Here is a 25,677-nt window from a genome sequence, read left to right as displayed (position 1 = left end):
GTTACCCCTCTTGGTACATATAAAGGTCCAGATGAAATTTTTGCACCTAACTTAACCACAGATACAAAATACCCAGGAAAAAAAGCCAACAAAGAACAAACACAACAAAAACCGGCCCACAGCTTATTGGAAGTCTTCCACCAGGGCTGGCAAAGGACCATGCTGTAACTGTCAGGAAACACCTCCAGTTACATGATATCTTTTTATATCACAACTGTGGCTCTTAAAATGTATAATGGCAGCAACTTGCAATCCTCAGGGTTCAAGATCTTTTCTGAATGAGACACCTCCTGCTTATGGAAAGACCTTCTGCCAAAGTTGCCATGAGAACGAGACATTGGGTAAGAAAAGAAGAAAAGATGGAGCATGCAAACCAGATCACTACAATAATGAAAAGTAACAGGAATACAGAAAAAACCTAACAGTTACTGAACATTCATTGCTAACTATATGTATAGTGTGTGCCAGTAGAAAAATGATATGGCTTTCACCCATCAGAGGGTAGAAGGGAAAGTCTGCAAGGAAAAGTGATTTTTATTTTTTTTTAGACTAGGTGAATTGGCTTAAAAATCAAAATGCCTTTATGCAAAGTATTTTCATCAGGTCTCTCTTCTTTGTGGCTGACTCACACCAGTGAATTTCACAGGTGGATTTTTAGTGGCCTCACTCCTTAGGAGAGACCCAGGAGTGCAAGGAGGGAAGGCGAAATGTGCTCACAAGACTACTGAAGTCAGAACTGGTCTCCTGGAAGTGAACACCTTGGGGAAACAACAGGTTTCCTGCATGCCTGCGAATGAGACATCAGGGCCAGACCCCACATTTTAAGGAAAGCCATAAATGGAACCATAGATACTTTATTCCGAGCATTCTGTAGCTGTAATTAAACACGGATTGTAAAGCTTTTCTAGCAGCTGTGATGCTGCTGTTCTATAAAGTTGCTTAGGAAAGATATGACATGATTCCCCATCTTAACGCTGCCTTGTAATAAAAGTAGACTCTAATTCCAAGTTGGATTCAGAGCACAAAGGGAGAAAAATCAATATTTGGCCAAACAAATCAGAGAAAACAACTCCTTGGCAAAGCAACTGTGTTTTTCAGACTCCGATGTGCCCAGTGCAAATGCTACTGAAGGCAATGCAAAGACTGGATTTTTTGGTAAAATCCAAAAACGATGCTAAAGAATACAAAATACAAAATCAAGTCCTTGACTGTGAAGTGTGGTTAAGCAGCAAGCAACATATACCTCATATTCTCTGTACACGATGTTTTAGTGTGAGAATCAGGCAGAGGTGCATAAGGTCCCTTCTGCTGGCACACACACAAGAGGGGAAAGCTTTCAGCTATCAGGATTTGAGAAGAAATACCATTTCTGAAAGAGCTATAACATCTAATATTTAAACATCAAAGGAGTTGAACACATCCCAGAAAAACTATTCATCTTTTAAGTCAGAAGAAAGTTGAAGCTGAGATTGAAGATTGCTCTGTATTATCTTACTACTGTTCAATAATCTGTGTCCATTCAGATGTTGAAAAAAATATACTCCAGAAGTAGCATCAGTACAGATAGAATCCACTTCAGACACTGAATTGATTCCTTTGAAAGAAAATGGTTGAATGACAGGGCTGCATTTACAGCAAAATGAGCACAAGAGTAGCTGCAGGAAGGGAGGGAAAAAAACTGCTAAAGCTTCTCTTACGGCAAAGAATCCCTTGAGAGCAGCCCTGTGGAGAATGGCTTGGGGGTCCTGATAGATGAGAAGCTGGACGTCAAAACCTCACTGAAGAAATTTCAGAGTAGTTTTGAGATAGCAGATAGCATTTAACTACTTAATCAATACTCAATTAATAACTTAATCAAAGCAAACCAAAATCACTATCTAAATCCACAATCAATAGGTCATGCTCACAATGGCATAAAAAAAAAAAAAAAAAAGAAGGAAATAAAATGAAAAATGGGGATAAGCAACAGATCGTGTAATGAATCCAAGAATCAACAAGTATGTTATTGTCAGACAAACAGTTCACAGATGATAAAACCAGAAGGGAGCATCATGAACATCCATTATAACTTGCGGCAGGATATCACTATAGCCCAAAGCCAAAATGCATTACATTAGAAACAACAGCTCTGTGAACAGCAGAACAAATGAAGATTGCTTTCCTACTGCCTCTCCCTTGCTTGCTCAACCTTAGCTACACTCCAGCAAACAGAACCCAAAGTTTTGTACAGCTGCGTTTATCTGGCATGTTCAAGATGATGCAGTAAGATGGTGGCAGAACGGGAAGAAAAACCTAACAAGAAGAGCAAGTGCCTGACCTACTACCAGGGCAGGCTCATGGTAAGCATTTCCAAGGCTAGTCCCACTTTTGGTTTCAGACTGAGTATTTTAACAAGAGGGTTTCGGGAGATAAGTGGGAATCAGATGATGCCAAAGTTGCCTTTATTAAATCTTAAATGTGAAGACCAGGAGATAACTGATAAAATGTTTATAGATATATGTGTGTGCGTGAGACCATGAAATTGTGGTAGCCAATAGCAGTATGTGAGAAAGAAATATGGCACTTTAGTTTCTTAAAGGACAATAATATTAACTAAACACAGGAATTTCTCCCAGCTTGACTTTAGCAGCAACATGAAGTATAAGTTTACAAATCAGTTTTTCTTCTGGATGCCCTGAGGGATAATGAGCAAAACATTATTAAAATGACACCAAAAAGTGATGGCACGCTTTCCCCACTAGATCCAGACATTAATTTAACTCTCCAAATACTGTGGCAAAGAGGCACTCTGGGGAGGATTAGGTCGGGATGTATTTAGCTCTTGTTGGTTGAATAGGACATAAACAGATATCAAGAACCACACATAGTACTTAAACTGGAAATCACATCAACAAAATACTGAATGGAAAAGGAGTGCAGAGAAAAGAGTTCCCAGCTGCATTAATTTCTAACCCTGCCGTTTCCCAGAGATCGCAACATAGCAAAGCAGTCAACATCTTTCCTTCAACTTTATTCAGAGTGACAGTACACATATGGGTTTGGCAGATACCACAATCATTACCTGCCACCATTCATTAAGGATCCCAACCACATTTCCCACACTCTGCTTTAAAAGTACACCCATAGCTAAAAAGCAGAAAAACACATAGGGAATTATAACAATTCATTCTGCTCTAAATCCTAAGCACTGGAAGGCTCATGTTTGTCAGTGTTCGTTTGGTTGATGGAAAGGGTCAAGGTATGCAGAAGAAACAGTTGCTAATATAATATTATATAACCTTTCTGTCATAGGTAGTTTTAATGCGCCCTTCAAATGGTATCCACTTAGAGAAATAAGAGTCAACATAACAAGGCAATTGCATTATTAGGTAAAGATGTGAGAGTTAGAGCAAATAATCTACTTCCAAGTTTGGTGTCAAGGTTTGTGCAATCTAAAGAATGCCTTAAAACAGCAATAGCAGAAGCACACATGCAATAAAGATGTTCACAGCTACTGTAAGGACAAGTTATTTGTTCTGTATCTTTCTCCAAAAGTTCAATTTTAGATTTTTTAAAAAGATAAATCTAAAGTTTCCTATTTAAAAGACAGACGCATACAGTTTGATCATAAGGGAAAGAATTTTCTCTAACCTTGTGAAAGAATTCCAGAAACCATGCAGGATTTTTCACTTGCAACATTATCTTGGCTTTACAAAGTAAGTTGCAGAAAGCTGCTATGGGAGCCAGCACTTACTTCTTGACATTTTGAAGTCATTCAGATCACATTTAGTCTGGAATAAAGTCTGGAACAGATTTTTATTTTACATAGGTGTCTTCGTAAGTTCATTTTCAGTAAAAAGTATTTTTGACCTTGAGAAGCAGCTATTCACAGGACTTCATCTATCCCCAGACAGAGACCGAAGACACTTCTTGCCATTTCCAAAAGGGATCTGAAGTCTCTCAACTGTACTCGGAGCCTCCACTGATGTCTCTGAAGTTAGTTGTGAACTTAAATACCTGGAAGAGCGTGAGTTTTTCTCTTTGTTTTCTAAGAAGCATGAATAATGTATGCAAAATTCACTTCTTTGCCTTCCAGAATTATCTGCTCTAGCAGAGATAAGGTTGTGTGCCTTCATTTGTTAAAAAATAAATTAATGGGCTGTGCTGTATTGCAGAATGTGCTCCATGCAGAGGATGCTTGTAGGTCTGCCAGTTCTCGAATGGATGAAGGGATGACAGCACTCTCACTCATGACTCACATGGTTTGCTCTGTGGCCTGTAGTTGGGAGCCCAGGTCAGGCGCCTGACAAAACTGTCTTGAGAGAAGTATGAGGTCCTGCACATCTATCTTCACACAAAGACAAAACAAACAGGACTCAATAGGAACTGAGCAATGTCTTGGCTGGAAGTTCTGGAACTGTGCTATACTACAGTAAGCAAAAGAAAACCTTTAGAATTTTTTTCAGATGGAATTGGAAAAAAACATTTTTCCAAGGCAAGAAATGCCCCAAAGAATGCGATTCAGATTTCTGACATTAGGGACAAAATTACCTTTCTAGAAGTCTTCTTTTGTTCTAAAGGTAAAACTCTAATAAAAATGTGTTTATCACTCGTGTAAGTTTTTTAGAGGTGCAGTAAAACCAAACATATGGCAATGATTTATTTTAAAGGGCCGTGCTCATGGTTTTCAGAGATAAAAGTCTGAAATTTCTTGTTTGTGTGCTTTCCCTTATTCAAGATCGAGTTGCAGAATTGACATAAACCCTGAATAGAGATACATGTCGGCTATTGATGGATGAGGGCTATCTGAGTCAGGAACCCACTTTTCTCTAGTATAGGATGAGAGCAGCCAAACATTCCCAGATCCATCTGGCTCCCCTGAGATGCCTGTTAAATCAGTGATAACACCAGTAATTTGGACAAGAGAGTAAGCAAAACTATTTCAGCCCCACTTGCTGCTCCAGCGAGCCGATGATATCCTGATATTTATGCATGCAAGTCTCTGTGGGCAAGCATATGCACATGGAGAAAAAGGAACATTACCTTCTACAGGGAGCGTGAGGCACCCAGCAGTACACACCAACACAAAGCACAACATGGGTCCAGCCACTCTCTGCTGCAGCCCACACTGACCTACCAGACAAATGCAAGGCTAACATGCTCACTGTGCAGTTCTAGGCTGGAGAAAACAAAATGCTGCCTTGTCTATATTTTCAGTTACAGCTTTGTTTCCAGAGGTAGCTCACTTTGTTGTTAGAGTGAAGACTATATTATCTCCAAAGCCAGTGTGCTACTCATAAATATGCATTTACTTTGAGCATGGTATCTTAGGTAACCACAGTTAAGTGGTTAAGCTGTACAACCTAACTGGGGAGCACGGCTGCAAACACATGCTGAGCTCCTTACTTAACCAACATTCACAAGCCTAGTAAAAGTGTCATAATCCTGAAGACTGAAAACAGAAAGAAAGCAGAGCAAATCACGGACCTTGCTCAACTCCAAGAAATATGACAGAAGCCATCAGGAACATCCCTGCTGCCACTAGCAGGCAGTGGGACAGCAAAGCATTACTGAATACTCCAAACTTGTGATAATTCATTTCAGTTAACAGTTGACAAACTCTGCACATCACTGTGTCCAGTAAGATATGTATTTATGACAAAAGACTTACTGATTTGGAGGAAAAGAGACAGGTATTTCTATTTACTCTGCTCCTATTTCCGTATTTCTGACCTGTAGCATTAGAAGTATTTTCTCGCTCCAGATCCCGTATTTCTTATGCTCACATACGCTGTATTGATTCTTTCTGTAAAATGGGACACAGACTTGAACAGACTGCCCAGGGAAATGGTGGAGTCACTGACCCTGGAGGTTTTCAAGAAACATATAGACATGGCACTTACAGACAGAGTTAGTAGGTATGGTGGTTATAGGCCAACATTTGGACAAGGATAATGTGACTTAGACAAATTCAGGTCCGGGATACAAACATGCTGAACACTATCACATCTTTCATCTTTAGCTGTCTGGAAGTAAGGCATCTCACTAAGCTTTTCACATAAATTCAATTTACATTTACAAAATCATAGAATGGATTAGGTCCCAATCCCCTGCCATGGGAAGGATTGCCACCCACTACTTCAAGTTGCACAGGGCCCCATTCAAGCTGGCCTTGAAATCCTCAACAATTGGGGCATCCACAATTTTTCTGGGCAGGCTATGCCAGGTCCTCAGCATGCTGAGTAAAAAATTTCTTCCTAACATCTAACCTAAATTTCCCTTCATTTAATTTGAAGTCATACCCACTTGTCCTATTATTATTAGACCATACATAATGTCCGTCTCCCTCATGCTTACAAGCTCTCTTAAGTTCTGGAAATGTGCAAAGAGATCTCCCTGAAGCCTTCTCTTCTCTGAGCTGAACAAGCCCAGCTCCCTCAGCCTGTCTTCATAGGAGCGGTGCTCCAGTCCTCGGATCATCTTCGTGGTCCTTCTCTTGACCCACTCCAAAAAGTCCACACCTTTCCTGTGTTGGAGGCCCCAGATCTGGGCATAGTACTCCAGATGGGGCATTGTGAGGATAGAATCGAGGGAAAGAATTCCCTCCCTTTCCTTGCTGGCCACCCCCTTGTTGATGCAGCCCAGAATACAGTTGGTTCTCAAGGCGGCAAGCGCGCACTCCTGGCTCATGCTCAGCTTTCTGGCCATCAGGACCCCCAAATCCTTCTCTACAGAGCTGCTCTCAATGAGTTCATCTCCCAGTTTGTACACATATCTGGGACCCGACTCACATGCAACACTCTGCATTTGGCTTCATTCAGTGGCTTCAGAATTACCATGCCCACCTGCTGGCAGGACCAGCTGCAGTGTCTCCCATTGGGACGCCCACTGCTTGGTACAGCCATGCCTGCCTCTGGGCAGTGAAAAGGGCTATTGGTTTCCCCAGCTCCTCTCATGGGATCCAAAGACCTTGCTTTCCTTAGTGCCAGGAAACTCATCCAAGACAGGGACAGCACCTGCTAAAGGAGCTGGAAACTGCTGTCAGCAGTTTGAACGAGCTTCTGTAATTTAGCATCATCTCTGTAATGAGAGCAAGTCACAACTGAGGAGAAAATAATCAGCCTTTGCCTGCCCCATGGTTAGCACACTACCCACTCTGGAATAAGGATGGTTTCTCATACCTCATTTGAAGTGAATGGTTTGCATTAAGCTTTAGAGAGAAAGCTAATCTCAGAAAGCTAACCTAGTTTGTGAGTACTTCGGTCTCTCCTATTTGTGGGGGATAAAAAAGCGTTAAAAGATTCACTATTCTTTTTCTTCTTCCGAACAAGACCCCATTTTTTGCCCCAGCCTAAGTCAGAATCAGCTCCTGTTCCTCCAACAGACTTGACACTAGCCGTTTCTGGCTGCAAGCACTGACAGCGCTGACAGCTTCACAGATTTACTCAGAATATGTTGTTTCTGCCTCCTTTTCAGCAACCATAAAGTGTGACTACTTGTTCAGACCTCTTAGCACAAGCTCTGATTTTGCAGGTACTCTTTCTCCTTCGTTTCTTATTCAAAGTGTCCTCAGATTGGTACAGCTAAAGAGGAATAAAAAGGTTAAAACGACTAAGACTTGATTTTCTTTTCCCCTGCCACCATTTGGTGCTGCTATGGGACCACAACAAACATTGGCTCCTTGTCCCCTTTTTAATAAGGATAAATGTGACTGCCAGTCCCCACACCATGTGACCACCCTTTATGTAAGAAGAAACGCCATCTGCATACACTTCAATTTCAGGAGACAAAGCACTTCGTTCATTTAACATCTCTCTGGGGATACCTATCAGATTTCCCTCACCCGTCTGCGTGCTGGGCAGTGCAGGACACTCCGAGATGCACCCTGAGGTGCTGGATGCTCTGCGTGAAGGCAGGTGCTGGTAGAGGTTGCTCTGGGATAGGGGGGGAAGAAAGGGTACTGCTCCTTCCTGTGAGTACTGACTTCAGCTCCGGGATATGAAGCATACGCAGCCACAGCTCCTTCATCCCCACTCAGATCACAGCACATCTAACCTGATGCACAGACACATGGACACAAATACATATGTATGTAAGTATATCTACTCACCTTACAGACACATTTATCAGTGGAAAGAACAGTGCGAGCTGCTAAGCTAAGCACTGAAGAGCTACGCAGTGCCAGGCTGGAGATGTCCATCAAACCTCCCTTCTGCTGCCCTTCCTCCAGTGTGCCATAAATTACATGAGCACACGCTGGATCAGCGGGCAGCATGGGTACGGTTTGCGCACGAAGCAGGGATCCAGCATTTTGTTTCTGCAGCAGCAGAATTTTCTGCACTCAAAGCACAGCTAGCAGCTGCAGATGAAGTCTCTAAGCACTCACACAGATCAGAAGTAGAGTCAAACTGGGCACATACAAAAAGGGGCCCCCTGCCATGAGTGACCACTTCTGCTGGGTTAAATGGCAGGACTTTCATTCCCAACGCTGCCAGTTTGGGGTATTCTGAGATTTAAAGACATTTATGCTTCAGTTCAACAGTTTAGGAATCAGATATTTTTGAAGAGTGAACCTTGGAGCCTGCACACTGCAGTACCAGCACAGGTTGCGTGCATGTCCTTGTGTCATGCTGGAGACAAGATATCAGCACGTTGCTGCACATCACCCACTGCTTTGAGGCAGAGCTGAGCATTGGGTCCTCTTCTGAGCAGCTCCTACTGTTGAGAACTGAGCCTCTCTTATGCATATGAAAGATTTCCTACTTCACTGAGTCAGCAGGGAAAGGACGTGCTGCCCTGTGCTGCCTGCTCTGGTTCATGGAACTGCGGCTGATCTGGTGCAGGCACAGGACAGCTGCATTCAGCTCTGCACTGCTGCAAGCTATAACCAGTGGTGTCCCCCAGGGGTCTGTGCTGGGTCCGGTCTTATTCAACATCTTCATCAATGACCTTGATGAGGGGATAGTGGCCACCCTCAGCAAGTTTGCTGATGATACGAAGTTGGGAGGATTGGCTGACACGCCTGAAGGCTGTGCTGCCATTCAGCGAGACCTGGACAGGCTGGAGAGCTGGGCAGTAAGAAAGCGGATGAGGTTCAACAAAAGCAAGTGTAGGGTCTTACACCTAGGGAGGAAGAATTGCATGCACCAATACAGGCTGGGGGATGAGCTGCTGGAGAGGAGCTCTGCAGAGAGGGACCTGGGCGTCCTGGTGGACGACAGGTTGGCCATGAGCCAGCAGTGTGCCCTCGTGGCCAAAAAGGCCAATGGCATTCTGGGGTGCATTAAGAAGAGCGTGTCCAGCAGGTGGAGGGAGGTGATCCTCCCCCTCTACTCTGCCCTGGTAAGGCCTCATCTGGAGTACTGTGTCCAGTTCTGGGCTCCCCAGTACAAAAAAGACAGGGATCTCTTGGAAAGAGTCCAGCGGAGGGCCACAAAGATGGTGAAGGGCCTGGAGCATCTCCCCTATGAAGAAAGGCTAAGTGAACTGGGTCTGTTTAGCCTTGAGAAAAGACGACTGAGAGGAGACCTGATCCAGGTTTATAAATATCGGAGGTGTGGCGGCCATAGCGGTGAGGCCAGTCTCTTTTCAGTGGTACGTGGAGACAGGACGAGGGGAAACGGACATAAGCTGCAGCACAGGAAGTTTCGCACGAATGTGCGTAAGAACTTCTTCACGGTGAGGGTGACGGAGCACTGGAACAGGCTGCCCAGGGAGGTTGTGGAGTCTCCTTCTCTGGAGATATTCAAGTCTCGCCTGGACGCCTACCTGTGCGACCTGGTGTAGGGAACCTGCTTTGGCAGGGGGGTTGGTCTCGATGATCTCTAGAGGTCCCTTCCAACCCCTACAATTCTGTGATTCTGTGAAGCACACAGCTCTTCATTCAGACAAGTTAGAAGGGGCATACTGAGAAGGAGATATAACATCTCGATCTCACCACCAACCACCTCCTGATGAGTTTAAGGTCTCCAGCGAAGCACAGAGGAGTAACAGCTAGTCATGCATAGCCACCACAGTTATCATGATCAAAAACCAAATACTCTCTTTCCCAGCTTTATTCTCAGAAATGCCCAAAATTCTCCTGGTCACCATTTTCCCATGCAAAATAATTACACCAACATGGCTTAGGGCCGATATTCATCTTGGAGAAATGCATCCCACACTGTCAAAGTGTAGTGCAGTCATAAATCTTAAAAAACAACAACAAACAAACAAACAAACAAAAAAAGTGAAGGAAATCAATGATATCTTAATAAGAGATGTCACTCCTCAAGAGTGTTCAATGGGACTGAGTGGTGTTGAGCTGAGCCAAGCAGTCCTCCCATGAAGTGTCCCACGATGGGATTCCTGAGGTGCACTCTTGCAACAGCTGGAGTGTGCCTGTGGGCAGTTGCCTCCATGCAAGCACAGAATTGCATGGATAAACTCCAGGACATAGCAAGGAATTGAGTCTAGCTTTATAGGCATATGGATATGATTAATAATCCTGCAGAGTTATTTAAAAGCACTATAAATGTTTCTGAGATAGTTTCCTTGAACCACCTCTATGACACACCTTCTGCTCTGGTGCATTACAAGGTTTATCAGCACTCCTCTGGAAAGTACATAACAGCGCCATGGCTCATCTCCAGTAATGCAGTCAGATCCCGAAAGCCTCGCAATAAAACTCTTATCTCCTCCAACACCACACCTTTCCTTCAAACACCCTTGCTCCCTCCTTCTCACCCTATTCTCCGACCAAAAGCTTCAAGACTGTTTCCATATGTTCATTAGTTCATATTACCAACAGCACTTGAAAAAAAAAATCTCACAAAATATATTACCTGATAAACTGTTATTTAAAAGCAAGATCAAAACAAAATGCTGACCACATCATGACAGATTTCTCTGATTAATATGTGCACACATTCCCACATGCACACATGGAAAAGAGGTTACTACATGACAGTTTCAAAAGAGATATGTTTAAGTGACCACGATCTAAGTAAAGACTACCTCCATATGTTGCTTCCTGAAAGTATGAAGATCTAAGTGCTATAAGGAGAAAAATCTGTATTAATAACAAATTTACTTAACACTCAAATTGTTCTCTGCATTTGAAACCCTTTCACCACTGATGCCTTTGCCCTAGAAAGTCTGTCAGTTAAGAAGACAGCATTCTGCCTCCTTAGAGCACTATATATCACCAGAAGTGTTGAAGAAAGAACTTCACTGCAAGCCCTTGATAAAACATTCCTCTGAGAAATAAACCCCAACAAAAATCAATAAAATCTTTGAAGTGTTGTTCTGAAGTATAACTGGTCTAATTTTCTGATGTGCCAGCATAAAACTGACTTCCAAGTGATTTTACCAGAAAGAAATAAGTAGGAACTGTCTTACTAGAAATGAAGATTATGATAAAATCAATAGAGAACTTATATCATCCTTTGGATTTGATAAGCTTATCGAGAAGCTAACGAAGATAAATGCAGGAAGCATGTGGAAAAGTGAATGACATAACCAAGTGCTTAAATTCAGCACAACATGTGTTCCACATGAAATTTTGGAGGGGGGAAACTGAAATTTGAGCTCCAAGTTCCAATGGTTGTGCCACTGGTTGGAAAGTTAATGAGCAGTCTCTGTGGCTTGCCCTGCTCTTAGATCACAATATCCCTAAGGACAGGATGCACCAAGCTCACAATAGGCTGTTCTGGCAGACATGAAAGTCTGTCACTGTTTAATTAACTTCAGTTTTTAATAGCATGCATCATTATCCTTTGTTGTATTGCAACCAGGCAGTGCCCACACCCACACCACATTTATCAATTTGTACAAAACACAACAACCTTTAGCTTCCAGCACAGCACATGTGGGCTGTGTGCCTGCCACAGAGCCGCTCTGCACAAGCTCCTTACATTATTTGTTCTGCCCTTCACCAGAGTGCTGTGAGAGCTGTGGGATGCTACAGCCCTAATGGATCCTAACTGATGAGTAATGATCACAGAGCCCACGGACTGCTGGAGTGACTCAGAAGCACTGAATGATAATGCTACCTAATAGGGCTACAAATGACTTTGTCAACCTTTCTTAAACAAAAATTGTTGAGTCGTAATGTGTACAACTCACCATTCCTCTTTAGAGCTCAGCAATGTCTTCCCTTCTATTCAGAGCCATCATAGCACTCATGGGATATTCATAACCATCAAAGTAATATTTTAGTTCCTTCCAGCGCAAGCACATTTTCATGTTGGTAAGAATGTTTTTGACTTAACATTTTTTTTTCATGCATGTCATTGACTTCTGCCACAAAATGTTTCCACACAGTTTTTTTTTTTTCTTCTTTATATTATTATTCTTATGTGTTAAAGCAAATTTACAAGACCACTATTCAAAAGGCATTCCTGGGAGGGATGGCTTGAATTATCCAGAAGAAGAGACCACTCTTTCTCACATTCATCATGTGGAGTACAGGGGAAAGTACACAGACTACTTCCATATGCTTCAGAGAAGTACAGAGCACTGTCCTGTCTCACAGCTTAAACTTCTTAAGCTTTTTAAAGAGTTACTTCCATTCCCCTTTCTACACTCTACGTTCTAATTTTGAAACATAATTCAGTAACGCTTGCATGCAAATACATTCTTAGAAGCACACCAATGTGTGGGCAGCATCAACATGCCTGCACCACGCATCTCTCAAACCAGAGTCATCTCACTCTTTGACTCTCATCTGACTATTTGACTCTTTAGTCAAATACTAGTGTCAGAAATTATTAGCTTTGCTGAGTTTATTAGGTATTGTTGTTTATCTTGGAAATGTCTCATCCGTAACCTCATCTGGTACAATTTCATACTCCAGATTATACAATTCTTATAATCCTCTGGAATCAAACTTTGAACAACGTTTTTACAAAACCAGAGTAGATATATTTATGTTTTCTTAATTTGGGAACACATAATTGCAATAAGAAAAAGATGGGCAGTCATAGCAACCAGAAGTGGCTATGGGCTCTGGTTAAATTGCTGCTGACTCCTGTCACTAGATCACCACATTTGCAGAAATCAACATCTCCCTGTCTTATGAGCTACAGGATTTTATGAGATCAGATGTAACGACAGGAATTATGCTAATATTAACATTAAGTGTCTATGTTTTAAATTACAGACACTGTAGTTTCATGACCACTGAAAACGTGCAGGGCTAACGTGTAAAAACACTGAAGCGTCCACACCAGCAGCCATGGGCCTAGCAAGACCTCCAGGGTCATGCAGATGACTTTCAATGCCTTCTAAATGATCTTAACGGCCTAATCTTCTAATGATCTTTAAATGCCTCTTGAAAGCTTGTGCAATAGTATGGTTAATGGGCAACAGCTATTCCAAAATAATGTGAGGGACCACTCAACATCTACGTTACAGCTCATTCATAATAACAGCCTCCAGACTCTACCAACCAGTTTTTGCCTCAGAGCAACTTTTAAAATATTCAAAATAATCCAAATGATTACTCTCTAGCTATACATCTCCATGTGTGATATACGGAGTTGCAGTGGCTTTCACCCTTTTTCATACTCCTGTAAGGAAAAGAATGGCTTAGTTTCTTCATTAATATTTTGCAGGTCACTAATACACACTATGAAATGCAGCCTGAAGTGTGAAGGGAATAAATGAACTTTCTGAGCCACTGGTAATTAATTAGTTTTGAAAGGTCATGTAGAACTGGTGAGCTCCTGAAGAAACAGTAAAAGGAAAATGTGGCCTCTGCATATTAAAAAATAAAGGGAACAATGGAGAGAAAAGCAAAGCAACATGCCACCAGGGCTTCCCCAGGTCAACCTACTTTACTCACAGTGTGCACACACTGGTTGGGTGTCCAGCTGAAGCAAGATCCAAAGAGGAGAAAATATTTGACAAGGTTTACAGATGAGTATCTAAAGCAAGAGTTGAAATATTGCCTAATGCCTTTTTCAGAGATCTCCTTTTTCTCTGTCCCCTGGATCACACCGCCAGTTGTGTGGGACCATCTGTAGGGTGATGAAGAGGAGCAGAAATGAACAGCAAGGAAAGCTGGCTTTGTCACCAGAAGTAGCAAACTGACATGTTCTCTTAGCAATAGCCCTGTCTATTGCAGAAAGAATAAACAAATCTCTGAGATGGCATTATTTTCCCCCATGAAAATTTGCCTGAACTGACTTGCCTTTTGTAGAATCATAGAATTGTTCAGGTTGGAAAAGACCTTAGAGAACATCAAGTCCAACCACAACTTAACCATTCAACTCTAACAACCCTGCACTAAATCATGTTCCTGAGCACCACATCCAAGCAGTTTTTAAACACATCCAGGGATGGTGACTCAGTCACCTCCCTGGGGAGCCTATTTCAGTGCTTTACAACCCTTTCTGTAAAGAAGTTTTTCCAGATATCCAACCTAAACTTACCCTGGCGCAACTTGAGGCCATTTCCCCTCATCCTGTCACCTGTCACCAGTGAGAAGAGACCAGCCCTGCTCTCGCTGTAAGCACCTTTCAGATACTGGAAGAGAGCAATAAGGTCTTCCCTCAGCCTCCTTTTCCCCAGACTAAACACCCTCAGTTCCCTCAGTCTCTCCTCATAGGGCACATTCTCCAAGCCCTTCACAAGCCTTGTTGCCCTACTTTGGACCTGCTCTAGCACCTCAATGTCCTTTCTGTACTGAGGTGCCCAAAACTGAACACAGTACTTGAGGTGAGGCCTCACCAGTGCCAAGTACAGGGGCAGGATGACTTCCTTACTCGTTTTTCACCTGATATCATCAAAAGCATATTTTTTTTTCTTTCTAGAAGATTAGTCGTCTAATAAGAGTGATTGTATTTCCTTAAAACTGACTGCAAAGTCGAGTCCAATATTTACAGTCACCTGACTCAAGAAACATGCAATTTCATTGCAGGAAAACTTAATTATTATTTTTTAAAATACTGATAGACTACCAAAGGGATAGTAACAAAACTCAGTTACACTGTGACAGAAAAGAGTAACAGCTTTCTGCATCACAACTGCTTTCAGGATAAGCAACAAAAAACCAGAGATTTCATGTGCAGTGCATAAAAGCACATCCAAGGAAATGATACCTTCTGCATAAGACAAGTGCTCCATATGAATTGCTTGACTGTTCCCATCTTGTTTAATCTTTTATAAAGAAAGTGCATTCACAATATAACTAACCAGAATTTTACTTTATCAGTTGATGGATACTGGCAAATCTGTCACGGCAAGCCATATGTTAGACATAGCTGGCAAGTCCTCTGCTTATAAATCTGAGTCTGGCTTTTATGAGCACTTGCTGAAGTCATGGTGATGAGGCTGTTACTTCATAACCAAATAATGCAGTTTTACGGCTTGTAAATTCACTGCTGAAGGGTTTGACGTGAACTCATACAAAACAGGAGATAGAATGGTTGTAGAGGATGATGCAGTAAACTAACACCCTCACAGCCCAGGCAACTCCATGCTGTGTCTTATTAAAGGCTGATGCTGCAGAAGACTCGAGAGATTTGAGAAGTATTTCTATGCATAACAAAAACATTTCTATGCAGTGTGCTTTGCCTGTTTTCTGCATTGCACTGAGAGTAAGAAGAGAGCATACTGAGGCTGTGCTGTGTTTCTGTGTTCTAGCTCATCAAATCATATTTTGCTCCACAGTTATTTCAGTAAACCTGAAGTCATTCAGGTCAGATTTGAGCCTTTGGAATTTCCTGGGTTCATAAAAGGAGCCAAAGGTCCTGGAAAAAAAAAATAACAGCAGAGAAACAAACAAACACAAAATCTTTAAAGAATGTAGGTGCTTTATAGCAAAAGATAAAGGAGAGAGAGAGAGAGACAGTGCAATATAGCACTGCAGCACAGCAATGTATGACCCTGAACGAAGTGTTTACAGTAGACGAGGGAGGAGAATTCAGAGAAACACAGCAAGGAAAACTACAAAGTATGAAAGATTAAACTGTATTTCTATGCTACATGCTTACCCCGCGGGTATTGCAGGGAATACATATTCCCAGATATTGTGTCTAAACAAGAGTCTGAAGAAAGCTATTTCTGCCAATTAAAGGCAGATTTTTCTGTCACCAGTGCTGAAATAGTCATTTTATTCCCTGCCAAGCTACAGATTACTTTGAAAGAAAAAAAGGTTTCTTTTTATGATGATGTCTCTAAACCAGTTACAGCTGTCTAACAGCACAGATGTGGGACTGCAAAAGTGGAGGAAAGTTCACTGGATCAGTTCTAAAGGAAATAATTGCAAGACAATATGCTATTCTGGAATCTGCAGTCAGTGTACAAATGCTTTAATGTGGGCTCCCCCCTCCCTTCCCAACTGCAAGATCTGCTAACAAATGTAGGCACTGTTGACTTGCATTTGCTTGCCCCTGGAATGCATCAACCATGAGCGTACTGCTGTGCTGCCCAGAATTTTAATGCTACCTTATCACAAGAAGAAACAAACAAAACACCATGATCCTTATCATGATGATGTCCTGTCTCTCTCCTCCCATAATTTTCCTCACCTTTTGCATTTCCTGCAGTCAAAGTGAATACTTACAAATGAAGAAAAGCAGTATTCCTTTTCCATTTTCCATTATCTTGTTGGGTATATCCCATACATTATATAGAATACTTACTCACCATGTAATCAGAGTACTTATTCACAGCCAACACTCAGATGCTAGAGCTCAAGGGAACATATTTGAGCTATCTTTAAATTAGCTATCTCAGTATTGATAACAGGGTAGCTATCATAACACAGTGCACAGCACAGCATGCTGAATATTGCAGCTGCTTGAAAGTTACCACAGGTATTTCTGGGAGAGAAGCAATGTCAGCAGCATTTGCAATGAGGGCTTCTTTGCATATTTATTTTAACTATCACAAGCTTGGAAATGAAGAAGAAAGGTTAATGAAATAGAGAAAGAGGGTTGGAAAACAACATGAATAAACTGTAGGAAGAAAATACAGCCTCAATTCCTTCATCCCTTAGGTTATTCAATTTATTAAGTAGTGTTATTTACCAAATTACCATATAAAACAATCTTTTTGGCCTAGATATGCTCATGTTGAAGTCAAGGACAAAAAATAATAAAATTGAAAATGAATGGGATGAGGCTTACAGCGGCAAAGACTTCCCAGACTTAAAAATGCATGTAACTGTGATGATAAAAAGAATTTTGGAAAGTCACTACTTTGACAAAAACTCAGGACACTGAAAGAATCTAAATTTGCAGTTGTGTAATGGACTCTTACACACTTGCTGAAATTTTCTCATAGAGAAGAATGAAAAGCATATGATTACTTGTGGGTGAGAGAAGGATGCAGATCTGGTCAGCAGGATGGATGGACAGGTTCTAGTCTTTAGGCATGACATAGAAGCTAGATCTAACATTCCTCCTTTTTCCTTCAAGATAAGGATATTTCCAAGTAATTAGTACTGGGAAATCACCCACATTTGGGAAGTCACATCAGGCATCATGAACACAACCAAAAAAAAGTCAATAAAAGAACAACACAACTTACAAAACTGACTTTGAACTCTCTTACTAGTCAGCCTTGCTTGACTTAAACCATTATTTGAGGAACTCAGTGCTCTGGATCAGAGATCTTGACGCAAGGGAGTACATACAGATAGATGAGCAGTCAGTCAGTTCTTTGTCCTCCTGTTTTGAGATTAATGATGTATATACACAGCTTAAAGAAACATCCACACTGACACATTTCGAGTATTTCATGCGCTTGATCTTCCTTTTCACTGAGATTTCTTCCTTAATTAGGGCATATATATGTTCAATGTGTTCTAAAGCCAAGAATTACCAGAATACATCATGAAAGATCTACAAGAATGGAACAATAGGAAAACAAAGTTTTTTGAATTATATCCCAAAACTTGCACAAAGCTCCGAAACTTGTATAAACCTACAGTAAACTGAACCCTCTTCACTCATTCCTGTGGATTAATGCATGTCAGAGGTCTTAAGCTACCCAAGTAGAGATACAGAATAAAAATGAGCCCAAAAGCCAAAGTCTATCAAAAAGATTTAGTTCACAAAAGAAATAGTGCTATAAATACCCATGAAAAGCATTCCTGGCAAGTACTCACCAGAGGGAGTGTCACAGATCTAGAAAGAGATACTAAAAATGAATGCTGAAGGTTAATTTTCCAAGAGATATCAGATTTTCTAGTATTTGTAGCCTCTGGAGACAGAAAGTGAATTTGATCATGTAAAAAGATGGATCAAAATCTTGAACTGCCATAAAGAAAGCTCTTGCGAAAAAGGGATGATACTGAATAACACAAACACTGGGTGTTGTACAGCAAAGCTCGAACCGCTCCTCATCAATTAAAAACTTTACTTACCTGAACACAACATGCATTTACCCAGGTAAATATTGTCCCCAGATACACCAAGGTCACACAACTGAGGTGCATGAGTTGATAAAGACGCAAAAAGGGCAAGATTATGTCATGTACTGTTGCCTATCATTTATGAACCTTGCTAACAGCTCCCACTTGTAATAAAAGAAATAGAAAAATCTAATTAGACTGTTACTGGTTAACTATTTATATGAAACTATCTTTCCCTTTTGGAGAAATTATCTTTTTTTTTTTTTAACTAATGTAGCATATTCATGGGTGACAATCTATGTCCTTAGAGAACAGTAACATTAGAAATAATTATGAACCATCTTAATTAATTAAAGCTGTTTTTCCACCCACTTAAATTTTTAATCTATTGCTGCACTAGACAACTGAGAATTGACATACTGACTGTAAGGAACTGATTATATCACCGCTGGCATTTTCTGTAAGAGCTGTCAACCAAACACTGACTTGTCCTTGGAAAAGAATGCAGTTCTAGGAACCACTCTTTCTGAGAAGAAATTTTTCCAAATATCCAACCTGAAAATACTTCCACTCATGACATCCTCATTGAAGAAATGCTGAAGTACAGACTAGAAAAGTGGACTGTGAAATAGAGTGAGAACTATCAGGCTCAGAAGGCTGTAGTCAGTGGTACAAAGTATAGCAAGAAGGTTGGCCATTGGTGTACCTCAAAGGTTGATATGGTGACTACTGACATTTAGAATCTTCATCAGTTACCTGAAATGATGGGACAATTGCACTCTCGGGAGGATCTGATCAGTGTACACAAATAATTGTTGCGAGGAGTGAAGAAGGCAGACAGAGCCTTCTCATTGGTGTCCAGCTGCAGAAGAAGAGGCAATGGGCACAAACTGAAATGCATGGAATTTAATATTTTTTTTTACCTGTAAAGATGGTCAAAAGCTGGAACAGTTTTCCCACAGAGGCTGTGAAGTCTCCATCCTTAGAGATATTTAAAATTCAATTGGACATGTTCCTTGGTAATCTGCTGTCAGTAGCTATCCTTTGAACAGTTGGGGTTGGACAAAGTGTCCTTCCAAGTTTGGCTGTTCTGTGATCATTTGAATCTGTGATTTTCTTTTTTCTCAAATCCAAATACCTTCTTTACTAAGGTACGATGGCTCATGGCATTTCAGGAGCACAGTAAAAAATACATACATGCTTGCCTATACACAAGCAGTCAGCAGAGTAGCAGATCATTTTTTGCAATCATGCATTACAATGCATGGAACTGCACAGAAGTTGTACCAAAATCTGTTTTTGTCCAACAAAGAGGACTGACCCATGTCTCTCTATATTTAAAAAAAAACAAACCAAACATATATCCTTCATGTTTTTGTTTTTGTTTTTTTAATTAAAGGAAAAGAATAAAAGAGTGATGTGCGTGTTGCACGTATCAGGAATGTTGGAAAGCAAAGTGGCAGTAAGCAAACCACATCTGTATTGCTGGCATATCATTTTACACTATTCATGGCTGGAATGTGCTAAAGCAGCAAGACCCAACTAGCAGCCTGGAAGGCAACTTGAGTGCCTTCGCTCAGCTGGCCAGTCATCCCCAGGCAGCACAAAGAATTGCTGTCTGGGTAGCTTGCATGTCTACAGACCATGCTGGCTCCAAGGGAGCAGATGGGAGGTTGCTTTTGCTGTGAGAGGCAGAGGAGGAGGGAAGGAGCTGCAGCTGCCAGGGGTGAGATGCCTATCTCAGTAGGGAAAAGGTTGGAGCAGGCTGCCATTGCCCTGGGGTGGTGGGGAAGGCAGCTGCTTGCGTATGAGCATGAAGACAGGCAGGTGCTGTTAGAAGAGCAGGTGGTCTTTAAGGTGGAGGGCCAGGGGGATCCCCCTCTGAGATCTCGCAGAATGAATCTAGCTGCCAAGACCACACTGCACAGGTGTGTATCCACAAACCCCTCCTGTTCCTAATGCCACATCCCTACAGCACCTAACTCATCGCCTTCCTTATGGGTGTGAGCATGCTTCCCTCTGCCCAGATGTCTGCACAGCTACAGCCACCCTGCAGCCATCATGCATTTGGAGAGACTGCAGGGATAGAACTATCCATCTGACAAACCTCTTCCAAACCTGCACGTTCCTCCATCAAGTACTTTGACACATGGAATCACTAGTGCATGTTTTAGATGCATCCTATAAACAGGAAGAATTGTACACATACAAAGAGACATTAGCTCGTTGTCTACCAACAGACTATTAGTAACTTCTACTGGCAGTCTCCTGTCCTCTCAAGGTAAATTTTAAAGTTAATTTTACTTTATCATGGTGTTTTTCAGTGCTAAATTGTGATTCAGTTTTTCACAGATATAAGAAGATACATCTATATGCATAGATAAATGCAACAGGAGACAGAAGAGATACAGTGTCAAGATTTACATTAAAGTGTAGTTAGTAGCTTGGCTGACCTAAGAGAGAACACGCCCCAGCTCCTCTCATGGGATCCAAAGACCTTGCTTTCCTTAGTGCCAGGAAACTCATCCAAGACAGGGACAGCACCTGCTAAAGGAGCTGGAAACTGCTGTCAGCAGTTTGAACGAGCTTCTGTAATTTAGCATCATCTCTGTAATGAGAGCAAGTCACAACTGAGGAGAAAATAATCAGCCTTTGCCTGCCCCATGGTTAGCACACTACCCACTCTGGAATAAGGATGGCTTCTCATACCTCATTTGAAGTGAATGGTTTGCATTAAGCTTTAGAGAGAAAGCTAATCTCAGAAAGCTAACCTAGTTTGTGAGTACTTCGGTCTCTCCTATTTGTGGGGGATAAAAAAGCGTTAAAAGATTCACTATTCTTTTTCTTCTTCCGAACAAGACCCCATTTTTTGCCCCAGCCTAAGTCAGAATCAGCTCCTGTTCCTCCAACAGACTTGACACTAGCCGTTTCTGGCTGCAAGCACTGACAGCGCTGACAGCTTCACAGATTTACTCAGAATATGTTGTTTCTGCCTCCTTTTCAGCAACCATAAAGTGTGACTACTTGTTCAGACCTCTTAGCACAAGCTCTGATTTTGCAGGTACTCTTTCTCCTTCGTTTCTTATTCAAAGTGTCCTCAGATTGGTACAGCTAAAGAGGAATAAAAAGGTTAAAACGACTAAGACTTGATTTTCTTTTCCCCTGCCACCATTTGGTGCTGCTATGGGACCACAACAAACATTGGCTCCTTGTCCCCTTTTTAATAAGGATAAATGTGACTGCCAGTCCCCACACCATGTGACCACCCTTTATGTAAGAAGAAACGCCATCTGCATACACTTCAATTTCAGGAGACAAAGCACTTCGTTCATTTAACATCTCTCTGGGGATACCTATCAGATTTCCCTCACCCGTCTGCGTGCTGGGCAGTGCAGGACACTCCGAGATGCACCCTGAGGTGCTGGATGCTCTGCGTGAAGGCAGGTGCTGGTAGAGGTTGCTCTGGGATAGGGGGGGAAGAAAGGGTACTGCTCCTTCCTGTGAGTACTGACTTCAGCTCCGGGATATGAAGCATACGCAGCCACAGCTCCTTCATCCCCACTCAGATCACAGCACATCTAACCTGATGCACAGACACATGGACACAAATACATATGTATGTAAGTATATCTACTCACCTTACAGACACATTTATCAGTGGAAAGAACAGTGCGAGCTGCTAAGCTAAGCACTGAAGAGCTACGCAGTGCCAGGCTGGAGATGTCCATCAAACCTCCCTTCTGCTGCCCTTCCTCCAGTGTGCCATAAATTACATGAGCACACGCTGGATCAGCGGGCAGCATGGGTACGGTTTGCGCACGAAGCAGGGATCCAGCATTTTGTTTCTGCAGCAGCAGAATTTTCTGCACTCAAAGCACAGCTAGCAGCTGCAGATGAAGTCTCTAAGCACTCACACAGATCAGAAGTAGAGTCAAACTGGGCACATACAAAAAGGGGCCCCCTGCCATGAGTGACCACTTCTGCTGGGTTAAATGGCAGGACTTTCATTCCCAACGCTGCCAGTTTGGGGTATTCTGAGATTTAAAGACATTTATGCTTCAGTTCAACAGTTTAGGAATCAGATATTTTTGAAGAGTGAACCTTGGAGCCTGCACACTGCAGTACCAGCACAGGTTGCGTGCATGTCCTTGTGTCATGCTGGAGACAAGATATCAGCACGTTGCTGCACATCACCCACTGCTTTGAGGCAGAGCTGAGCATTGGGTCCTCTTCTGAGCAGCTCCTACTGTTGAGAACTGAGCCTCTCTTATGCATATGAAAGATTTCCTACTTCACTGAGTCAGCAGGGAAAGGACGTGCTGCCCTGTGCTGCCTGCTCTGGTTCATGGAACTGCGGCTGATCTGGTGCAGGCACAGGACAGCTGCATTCAGCTCTGCACTGCTGCAAGCTATAACCAGTGGTGTCCCCCAGGGGTCTGTGCTGGGTCCGGTCTTATTCAACATCTTCATCAATGACCTTGATGAGGGGATAGTGGCCACCCTCAGCAAGTTTGCTGATGATATGAAGTTGGGAGGATTGGCTGACACGCCTGAAGGCTGTGCTGCCATTCAGCGAGACCTGGACAGGCTGGAGAGCTGGGCAGTAAGAAAGCGGATGAGGTTCAACAAAAGCAAGTGTAGGGTCTTACACCTAGGGAGGAAGAATTGCATGCACCAATACAGGCTGGGGGATGAGCTGCTGGAGAGGAGCTCTGCAGAGAGGGACCTGGGCGTCCTGGTGGACGACAGGTTGGCCATGAGCCAGCAGTGTGCCCTCGTGGCCAAAAAGGCCAATGGCATTCTGGGGTGCATTAAGAAGAGCGTGTCCAGCAGGTGGAGGGAGGTGATCCTCCCCCTCTACTCTGCCCTGGTAAGGCCTCATCTGGAGTACTGTGTCCAGTTCTGGGCTCCCCAGTACAAAAAAGACAGGGATCTCTTGGAAAGAGTCCAGCGGAGGGCCACAAAGATGGTGAAGGGCCTGGAGCATCTCCCCTATGAAGAAAGGCTAAGTGAACTGGGTCTGTTTAGCCTTGAGAAAAGACGACTGAGAGGGGACCTGATCCAGGTTTATAAATATCGGAGGTGTGGCGGCCATAGCGGTGAGGCCAGTCTCTTTTCAGTGGTACGTGGAGACAGGACGAGGGGAAACGGACATAAGCTGCAGCACAGGAAGTTTCGCAGGAATGTGCGTAAGAACTTCTTCACGGTGAGGGTGACGGAGCACTGGAACAGGCTGCCCAGGGAGGTTGTGGAGTCTCCTTCTCTGGAGATATTCAAGTCTCGCCTGGACGCCTACCTGTGCGACCTGGTGTAGGGAACCTGCTTTGGCAGGGGGGTTGGTCTCGATGATCTCTAGAGGTCCCTTCCAACCCCTACAATTCTGTGATTCTGTGAAGCACACAGCTCTTCATTCAGACAAGTTAGAAGGGGCATACTGAGAAGGAGATATAACATCTCGATCTCACCACCAACCACCTCCTGATGAGTTTAAGGTCTCCAGCGAAGCACAGAGGAGTAACAGCTAGTCATGCATAGCCACCACAGTTATCATGATCAAAAACCAAATACTCTCTTTCCCAGCTTTATTCTCAGAAATGCCCAAAATTCTCCTGGTCACCATTTCCCCATGCAAAATAATTACACCAACATGGCTTAGGGCCGATATTCATCTTGGAGAAATGCATCCCACACTGTCAAAGTGTAGTGCAGTCATAAATCTTAAAAAACAACAACAAACAAACAAACAAACAAAAAAAAAGTGAAGGAAATCAATGATATCTTAATAAGAGATGTCACTCCTCAAGAGTGTTCAATGGGACTGAGTGGTGTTGAGCTGAGCCAAGCAGTCCTCCCATGAAGTGTCCCACGATGGGATTCCTGAGGTGCACTCTTGCAACAGCTGGAGTGTGCCTGTGGGCAGTTGCCTCCATGCAAGCACAGAATTGCATGGATAAACTCCAGGACATAGCAAGGAATTGAGTCTAGCTTTATAGGCATATGGATATGATTAATAATCCTGCAGAGTTATTTAAAAGCACTATAAATGTTTCTGAGATAGTTTCCTTGAACCACCTCTATGACACACCTTCTGCTCTGGTGCATTACAAGGTTTATCAGCACTCCTCTGGAAAGTACATAACAGCGCCATGGCTCATCTCCAGTAATGCAGTCAGATCCCGAAAGCCTCGCAATAAAACTCTTATCTCCTCCAACACCACACCTTTCCTTCAAACACCCTTGCTCCCTCCTTCTCACCCTATTCTCCGACCAAAAGCTTCAAGACTGTTTCCATATGTTCATTAGTTCATATTACCAACAGCACTTGAAAAAAAAAATCTCACAAAATATATTACCTGATAAACTGTTATTTAAAAGCAAGATCAAAACAAAATGCTGACCACATCATGACAGATTTCTCTGATTAATATGTGCACACATTCCCACATGCACACATGGAAAAGAGGTTACTACATGACAGTTTCAAAAGAGATATGTTTAAGTGACCACGATCTAAGTAAAGACTACCTCCATATGTTGCTTCCTGAAAGTATGAAGATCTAAGTGCTATAAGGAGAAAAATCTGTATTAATAACAAATTTACTTAACACTCAAATTGTTCTCTGCATTTGAAACCCTTTCACCACTGATGCCTTTGCCCTAGAAAGTCTGTCAGTTAAGAAGACAGCATTCTGCCTCCTTAGAGCACTATATATCACCAGAAGTGTTGAAGAAAGAACTTCACTGCAAGCCCTTGATAAAACATTCCTCTGAGAAATAAACCCCAACAAAAATCAATAAAATCTTTGAAGTGTTGTTCTGAAGTATAACTGGTCTAATTTTCTGATGTGCCAGCATAAAACTGACTTCCAAGTGATTTTACCAGAAAGAAATAAGTAGGAACTGTCTTACTAGAAATGAAGATTATGATAAAATCAATAGAGAACTTATATCATCCTTTGGATTTGATAAGCTTATCGAGAAGCTAACGAAGATAAATGCAGGAAGCATGTGGAAAAGTGAATGACATAACCAAGTGCTTAAATTCAGCACAACATGTGTTCCACATGAAATTTTGGAGGGGGGAAACTGAAATTTGAGCTCCAAGTTCCAATGGTTGTGCCACTGGTTGGAAAGTTAATGAGCAGTCTCTGTGGCTTGCCCTGCTCTTAGATCACAATATCCCTAAGGACAGGATGCACCAAGCTCACAATAGGCTGTTCTGGCAGACATGAAAGTCTGTCACTGTTTAATTAACTTCAGTTTTTAATAGCATGCATCATTATCCTTTGTTGTATTGCAACCAGGCAGTGCCCACACCCACACCACATTTATCAATTTGTACAAAACACAACAAC

The 25,677-nt window shown here is 42.3% G+C and overlaps 1 protein-coding gene and 1 long non-coding RNA gene across 4 annotated transcripts in view; one reads left to right on the top strand and one right to left on the bottom strand.

Annotated features, from left to right (window-relative positions):
* The window catches only part of PDGFD (platelet derived growth factor D), a 151,175-nt gene that overhangs the window by 75,357 nt on the left and 50,141 nt on the right, over positions 1 to 25,677 (bottom strand). The gene's annotated exons all lie outside the window — the stretch shown is intronic.
* LOC116216204 (uncharacterized) lies at positions 2,055 to 4,657 on the top strand. Its single transcript, XR_004158647.2, has 3 exons — positions 2,055 to 2,339; positions 3,890 to 4,006; positions 4,155 to 4,657. It is a non-coding gene; the product is annotated as an uncharacterized LOC116216204 (long non-coding RNA).

Source organism: Meleagris gallopavo, chromosome 1, assembly GCF_905368555.1.
Source record: "Meleagris gallopavo chromosome 1, MGAL_WU_HG_1.1, whole genome shotgun sequence".
Taxonomy (NCBI): domain Eukaryota; kingdom Metazoa; phylum Chordata; class Aves; order Galliformes; family Phasianidae; genus Meleagris; species Meleagris gallopavo.
The sequence above is the reverse complement of the archived record's forward strand: the minus strand, read 5'-3'. Positions and strand labels throughout refer to the sequence as shown.